Below are 6,060 nucleotides of genomic sequence, written 5' to 3'. Positions count from 1 at the left end.
GTGTGATGTGCACAAAAGGGGGAAAAACAAGAGCCACATCCACATAGGGAGTGGAAGTAATACTACAGATTAAAGGGCAGAAGCCCTTCTTATTAAAAAACATTGGGAGGCCCAAATGGGCCCAAGACTGGATGCGCTTCCTTTACCAAATCCCCCAAGCTGATGTTCTCCTTTCTCCCCCTATGATCTTGATTCCTTGTGGAATCATTACAAAGCATCAAATCATTCATTTCAGCTTGGATCCAGAAGCACCTTGCAGAAGAGCTTGTAGTAAGAGGCCCAGATTCATTAATCCACGTGTAAGCCATGCTAAACAGACAGTAAACAAAAGGCCACAAGCCCCTCTTGTAGCCCCCTGAATCTCTCCTCCATTGATCCAGTGATCCCTTATTCAAGACTATAGGAAAACATGTGGCTCACGTTGAGCCACTCCAGGTTCCTCTTTGCATTAATCCAAAATAAATCCCCCCCAACAAACTGATTGATTGATTGATGTCATTAATAGTCTGCCTTTCTCACTGAGACTCAAGGTGGATTACACAGTATGAGATTGGTACAATCAGTATCAAGGACATTTCCATACAGGATCAAGGACATTTCCATAAACGATGCCATAGGTTAAGTAGATTCAAGTTTAAAAGGCATAGCATTAGCAATGATCCAATACAGAGTAGAAAAAATACTGAAACAGGATGTAATCAATTCTAGGACTAACATTAGACAACATGGAGCACAGGTGGTCCATAGGAGTACATATTTAAAGCAACAGATAATATGTAAGGCAACAGAGTGATGAAGTCTATGGTTCCTAACTCATTACCAAAGCATCTGAGGCCCCATCCCTACAATACAGTCCTCTCATTTGAGTAAAAAGCCTTTTTGAATAGTTCGGTTTTACTTCGTTTACGAAAAGCCAGGAGAGAGAAAGTGCCTGACTTCCTCAGACAGGTCATTCCACAGGAGAGGGGCCACCACAGAGAAGGCCCATGCACGGGCTGCTGCTGACCTTGTTCAGATGAGCGAAGCTGCCATGGAGGAACATAGGAGGCGGTCCCGTAAATGTGCTGGACCAAAGCCGTGAAGAACTTTGTATGTAATAACTAATACCTTGAACTGAGCACGGTAACTGATGGGTAGCCAGTGGAGCAAGTGTAGGATGGGAGTGATGTTCATGCTCCTGCTCGCTCCTGATAATACTTGAGAAGCCTTGTCTGACTATCAAAGATTAGTCTCTTGAAAAAAACCTGGCTCTTTTTTGGTTCATTTTAATGTTGACATTCTGTATTTTTATCTGTTAGAGATATTATATATATTTTTAAAAATTGCATTATTTATATGCTTCAACTAGCTCCAGATTTTGGGAGCCAGGTGAACATCACTCCCCTCCCCTGACAGCCGGACCCTGTCATTCCCGTTTAGGTGTGGGGCATGTTGCTTCCAATCATATTTGAATTGAAGGGAGAGGGATATAAGCCCTCCCATGCTGAAAGGCTTCAGCCATACTTCCATATTGCCCTTCCATCTGGCCTCCTCGATTCTGAAAAATCTCAAGGCTCCGCTCCGGATTCTCCTTTAAAAGAATCCCATTTCTACAACTGCCCCGTCCAGGCGCAGTTCACAATCTTGTTACATCCCCCAACGTGGCACATTTGGTGTGGACAGAAAAATGTTTGGAACTCAGTTGTTGTTGATCAAAACTTTGATCTTTGAAATCCTTCTGCTTGGAGAAACAGCCCACTGGATCCAAGCCAGTACCTATAATTCTCAATATCTCTTTCACTGCCAACAAAACGGGTTCACAAATAAGGCATCTGGCTTTGCTTACTCATTCAATGAACTGCAGTTGTTGTTTTCTATAACCTTTTCAGACTTAAGGCAGCATAATTGCTCAAAGTAGTTCCAGATTTAATGGGGTGGGTAAGCACATCCAGTGGCCTTATGTATTTGTAAAGCTAGTCTGAGTTCGAAAACACAGCACTAATGAAATAAATGTGTTTTATCTACATTGCTAGTAGAAGAGCCCCGTAGTACAGAGTGGTAAGCTGCAGTACTGCAGTCCAAGCTCTGCTCACAACCTGAGTTTGATTCTGGCGGAAGCTGGGATCAGGTAGCCGGCTCATGGTTAACTCAGCCTTCCATCCTTCCGAGGTCGGTAAAATGAGTACCCAGTTTCCTGGGGGTAAAGTATAGATGACTGCAGAAGGCAATGGCAAACCACCTTGTAAAATGTCTGCCAAGAAAATGTTGTGATGTGACGTCCCCCCATGGGTCAATAATGACTTGGTGCTTGCACCTTTACCTTTTACATAGCTAGTATCATTGGATGAATATCACTTGGGAGCGGATACAACGGTAGCTCAACTTCATTGTTTTGATGAGCTGAAGACATCTCTAAGGGGTGAATACAAGAAATCAGTGGACACAAAAGCATTGTATACAGCAAACTAGCTTGATACCTGTGCTTCGTTCTGGAATTTAAGTACTTTAAATCCAGTTACTGCCTTTCTTCAACTGCCACCCTGCAGTTTCCTTAACCTGATTTTTACCTCAGAACACAGAGTTCCACAGCTGACCAATGGGGGGGCAGGGGGCGGTGCAATCGGGCAGGAGCCTGCTAGCCACTCTGGGAAGCCAGGCCCCACAGGGAGATTGGCAACCCTAGTGAACTTTGAAGGGAAGACTGGGAGATGCATTTTACCTCAGGACACATTCAATGACTCCCAATAGCAACTGCGTACTGTTTAGAACGTGTGTGTGTGGGGGGGGGTGAGGACCAATCAGCCCACATATGCAAATGACCTTGAAAGGCTAGCCCAATCAGGGAAGAGTGTGTAGGGGCTTTATATATAGAGATGACTCAAGAAGACAGGTCCAAATTTTGAACTAAGTTATGCCTCTAGTCTACTTTGGTACGGTTTGACAGATAGTCATATGAAGCACCAAGGTTTGTGACAAAGCCCAGTCTGTTTCCACTGAGTCTGATATGATAAGGCAAGAAGGTACAGAAAATTAGGGCAGTGTGCTCATGGGAGATAAGCATGGCAGGATGTTAAGAATGGGGCAAAGCACAGACACTGTATGGGAGGCGCAGTAAACCCAACTGCAGGGGAGAGGTCCAGGTCTTCTTTTGATATCCCAGGTGCTGGCTGTAAAGTGAATCTCTGCAGGAGACTTACAAAGAAAAGGAAGAGCTCCATTTTGGCAAGGGTCTCACCAGCACACATTCGCCGACCTGTAACAGTGCAGATGTGGCAGGGAAGCCCTGCTTATTTCACTTCATTATCATACAGTGATATCATTTTCCCCATGGAATGATGCCTCATAATAATTTATCATAAAACATCAAACACCAAATATGAAAGCAGAGTAAAATACATAATAACACAAAGCTTAAGTGTAATGAGGAATAATGCTAATCTTTCTTGAAAAAACAAGTGGAAAATAACCATCTAGGATATAATTCTTTCAAGTGAATGGACTTGGATACCCAATCTATTAATTAACTCCACAAAATAACCGTAAAAGAAGTTACCTGCAGAAAAAAGGCATGAAGGCATCTCTCTTTATGAACTTTCATATAGCACAGAATACACTAATAGAACAATATGAGTTCCCTGCAAAGTCCAAGCAACGTGTTATTAAAGAAAATGAGGACAGCCATCAAGTTAAGCTAGCACTTATGGTCTGACTGCACATTCCAAAGACCCCACCAGTTCTGTTTATCTTTGTAACTTTTAACAGGTGTGATTAGATAACATTTTGACAAACTTAACATGAAGCAATGGTTGTTGTGGATTTTCCGGGCTGTATAGCTGTGGTCTTGGCATTGTAGTTCCCGACATCCTGACTACAATGCCAAGGCTACGGCTATACAGCCCGGAAAATCCACAACAACCATCGTTCTCCGGCCGTGAAAGCCTTCGACAATATATTAAAGTGAAGTGTTTCCTTGTGTCAGTGAGAGACGCCTCATTGGTAAACCTTACTGTTGGGAGGGAAAAAAGAATATTTGAACACCTTTCTCCTTCTTTAAAACAATTTCCCAATACACCTGATTTCTCTTTATCTGCTTCTTCATTAAAATGTAATACTGTGTTTTAAAAGAAAAACATATGACTGGAAAACAGAGAAATGTTTATTGAAGTGGAAATTAAAGGCAAACTTGTCTGCCTAGGAGATTGTGGCTCTTTGTTTACGAGGAGGTGTGAATTCTCTTCCCGTATCTTACAAGTAAACATGAGTTTGTGAAAAACACCCAGATGACACCTCGGGGGAAGCTGCTCGGGAAGGTGCCCAGCCCAGGGGCCATCATCCACTCCGAGGTGGCAGGGCAACTGCATACTTATATAATATCACTTGCCATCTCGTACTTTGCTCCCAGTGAGTGGGCTGGGAAGCAGTGCCATTGGACAGCAGACTGATGATTTGATCCATGCCCTATGCCGTGCCAGTGGATGTAATCAATAAAGGTGTGGCCATGTTTTCTCCAGCCTTGTTTGTTTTCCTTCACCTTCTGCCTCCACCCTTTGCCCTGGGACCACAACCCCTCCCTGCCTAAAGCATACTGCTCTCAGACTCCCAGGACATGTCACCTCTTGCCTTTTTATCACCACCCTCTCAAGGAGAGGTTTTAGTTACAAATGCGATGATCCTTGCAATGCAAATAAGTATAGCCTTTAAGGCTAAATCCTGCACCAAGACTGGCTTCTCTTGACGTGTCCCATGCCAGCCTCTTGAATGAGACCTGGTCCCGTGGTGGCAGTGAAGAGTGCTGGAAGTACCTGGTCAACCTGATTTGCTGTTTCCCTGGTGTCTGTGACCTGGATGAAAATGGAAGTCCTGTTTCCTGGGGTCTGACAGACCAATTTGCTACTATGGTTCATGGCTGGAAGACAATCTACCATCAATAACACTGCTGAAAAGCATGAACGCTCAGTTCCTGCCCTGCCCCTTTGTGAGACTCACACATACCCCCTTCCAGTATTTAGCTGCCTCTAACTTGTAGCTTTTGTGATTGTGGTGGCATTTCCTGGCTATGGATGGAGGGTCACATACAGCAGCCATTTCTGGGTAGAAATCCCACTCTTGTTTTTAGCCAGAAAATTAGAAAACATTAGAGCCCTTTCTTATCTTGTCTTGGAAATGCTGGGGCCAACCTGCCCTATCTGAAGTCAACAACAAAATTCCTGTTGATTTGGTTAAAGTTCTGACTTGGATCCATGTTAGTCCGTAGCTCATCAGATCCATGAGCCTTGCAGATGTCAATGTATGGCTGAAAACACATCCCTATTTGGATGCATTATTAAGCCCCATTGAATTGATGGAATTAGGATGGAAATGGGATGGGCATCTCATCAGATGAGTGGATGTGAACATCTACCTTATCCCATCAAGCCTGGTGAGTTCATTTGACCACCCAACCCGACAGATGCAAAAGATAAGGAACACCTTTGCCGTTTAGGCTTTAAGTACCCATCTGAAATGTGTAGGAAAAGGAAAGGGCTTTGCATCTTCAAAACTTCAGGAATGCAGGTAAATGCATTAACTGGGCAACCAGTGTGCATCTCTAATACTTATTGATTTCTTAACATGTTTAAGCTGTACATCGGTATAGACTGTTGATTCATTTGGTTTATGCTGCTTGCCTTAATGATCACCAAGTGTATTAATGATCAGCAAGTATATATTTATTTCAGGTGTTTCCAGTACAGCTCTATGTGGCTCTACACTCCCTTTGCTAAAAACATGTACCTTCAGGTATTTTCCCGAACACTGTCGTATTTAGTTGAGTGTTTACATTTGCATTCAATCTTTCTGCTCCAGCCAATATCACAGCTGGCTTACAAGTTTAATATATACTAATACTCTAAAGCACATTTCTAACATGTAAAACAGCAATTTAAAAGTCAAAAATTTGCCCTCTAAAGCCCTCATGAAATAAAGCATATTTTGACTTCCCCCCCCGAATGCCAAAAAAGATTTTGCCCCATAGAGATCTCCAATATTCAGCTAACAATGTCAGCCTCAAAGTCTGGTTCGTTTGGTTATTTTTTGGTTCAT

Source organism: Eublepharis macularius, chromosome 1 (genome assembly GCF_028583425.1).
Source record: "Eublepharis macularius isolate TG4126 chromosome 1, MPM_Emac_v1.0, whole genome shotgun sequence".
NCBI classification, from domain to species: Eukaryota; Metazoa; Chordata; class Lepidosauria; order Squamata; family Eublepharidae; genus Eublepharis; species Eublepharis macularius.
Note: the sequence above shows the minus strand (reverse complement) of the source record.